Here is a 2,544-nt window from a genome sequence, read left to right on the forward strand (position 1 = left end):
ATACTTTCAAGAGGGGAAACAGATAACAGGCACATATTAAGGAAGCAGGAGTGGCATCCACTTCCTAAACAACTTGCCTCCAGAAACCCTATGAACTTTGATAAATGTCAATAGTTGTAGAGGGGTTTCAAGGCCTTTTGTTCATAGGGTCGCTATGACTCGTGTGTGACCCTAAGGTAATCAGCAACAACAACAAGGTGGAGGAAGGGAATGTCAGTATTCAATAAGGGGATGATCAGTACTATACCACTGAAGAAAGACCTAGAAGGATTAATTAAAATCAGAATGGCAAGGAGTAAACAGGGGTCTTGGCATTAACGCAAGAGAACAAAATGTGTATGAATGATTGAATGAAAAAAATAATTTGTTTTGTAAATTTTCACTCAAATCACAAAATAGTGAGAATAAAATATGTTTTCCAAAAGCTTGGTCCTAGTTCTTTACCAGACGTGTCCCCTGGCCAGGAGCTAAACAGCTGAGCTCCAGGGCCAGCCAACATGGTGAAAACAAAACTGGAGGTTTGGCATTCTTTAAAAACCTTTTTTTATAAGTAAATCTCCCAAACACCATAAAATGCCAGGCACGATGCTGGGGACACAAATATGAACCCATTCCTGTTGCAAGCACCACAGAGACTCCTTGGCAGGTAAACCCAGAGCTGGCTCAGGCTACCATATTCCTCTTCATTCACCTGTAGTGTCCTCTCTTCAACCGACCACAGCCTCCTGCTCAGACCAGACAGGCCTCCTCTTGAGTTTTCCCACCTGCAGACTTTTTGCCTAAGCTATTTCCAACACCAGCCATACCCTCGCTCATTCTCTTTTTCCATTTCTCCTGTGGCCTATGAAAATCTTGTATTTTTACTTCTCCTCTCCTGGCTCCCCTGGGAAGCGATGCGTGATCAGGAAATGGCCTCTCCCTCGTCTGCCATTAATGGTATTTATTACAGGCATCTCTCCCATGGCACTTTCTTATCACTTTCTGGCAGGTATTATAGTCATTAGTGTATTTGCCCAGGAGGAGGAAGGGAAGGTGACATCACAACACTCCTACCTGGGTTCACCTCTGAAACCAGGGGAGAACAAAGCCCTACCCAGGAGGGAAAAGCCAAACAAACAAACCAAAAAGCTCCTCCGAACCAAATCCACTGCCATCACTTCGATTCTGATTGACACTAACGGAGGGAGTGGAACTACCCCACCCCGTTTCCAAGGCTGTACTCCACATTTCCAAGGCTGTACTCAGAAACAGACTACCTTATCTCTGTTCCCTGGAACAGCTGGTAGGCGCAAACTACTGACCTTTAGATAAGCAGCAGAATGCTTAATCATTGTGCCACCAGTGCATCTGCAAAGACACACAAGTATGACTGCTGGAGCCCCCAGGGTGCTGCCCAAGATGCTTCCACCCCGACCTTGACACCCACCTTTTGTGGGGAGACTGGAAGGGCTAGAAGGCAGGAGGCACAGCATGGGGGAGTGGGGCTTGTTCATTTACCCCACTGTGCAACACCAGCTACACCAGGATTGAGAAATTATGTGATCTCTTCAGACTGCCCACATACCACCGAGCCCGAGAGATGGTTCCACAGAGAGGAATATAGTCCCAGCTATCTGCTGGAGTGCAGAGCAGATGAGGAAGAGGCTGGAAGCCATGTGAGGACGGGAGGAAGGGCTAGCCCAGGCTTCAGGAACACCCCTCATTGGGTCCTTTCTGACACTTCATTCCATGGACCAGGTACACTAAAATAAGGGTCCTTCACTGACTTCTCTCCTGGGTTCCACAGGTACCTGGGAGGAGACTTAAAATCCAGGGAAGTACAGGATGTCAGACAAAGCGCTGAGGCTAGGACTTCAGTAAAAGGGTGTTGGGTTGAAGTTAGTTAATATAAAGGCATGGTCAGCTTTTATTGACATGAGCGTAGAAGGAAGTCTAATAAATAGAACCTTTCCCCCATCTGACTTTTAAATCAATTGTAATTTCTCGTATTGACTGCATAATGGATACTTACCCACTGAGCTGTGATTAATGTTGAACCACGGCCTCCCCATGAGAAAATGTTCCCCTGAAGACTTAAAACACAGAAGAGCAGGGGGAGGGTGGGAAGAGCTTTTGACTAGCAGCTCATTTCCAAGGAGAGGTTGAGCTATGCATGTCTAGTTTCTGTTTCTAAACTCACACAAAGGAGCTTGCTACTCCTCCCCAAGGAGAGAGGAGGAGGTGGAAGAGATTGGGAATGTCAGGCGAGGCTTCTCGTCAGCCCCTTCCGCTGTGTGATTTATAAGAATTGCAGAGAATTGTTTCAAAGGGATATATGATTAGGTATTATTGTCATGACATGAGTCCAGAATGAAGGCAGCATACTGGAGTGGACTTGGTGGGGGAGGGATTGTATAACAATGAATGGATTTTTCTTTTATTTTCCAAAGAGAAGAGCAAATTGTGGGGAGGGGTAGACAGGGAGAAAAGTGCCACAATGAATGAACGGAAATCCAAAGTCTCTGTAAACTTTCATTAAAATTAATTAAAAAAAAAAAGGATCTG

This window comes from Elephantulus edwardii, unplaced genomic scaffold, assembly GCF_000299155.1.
Source record: "Elephantulus edwardii isolate Elephantulus edwardi_28Jun2011 unplaced genomic scaffold, EleEdw1.0 scaffold00186, whole genome shotgun sequence".
NCBI classification, from domain to species: domain Eukaryota; kingdom Metazoa; phylum Chordata; class Mammalia; order Macroscelidea; family Macroscelididae; genus Elephantulus; species Elephantulus edwardii.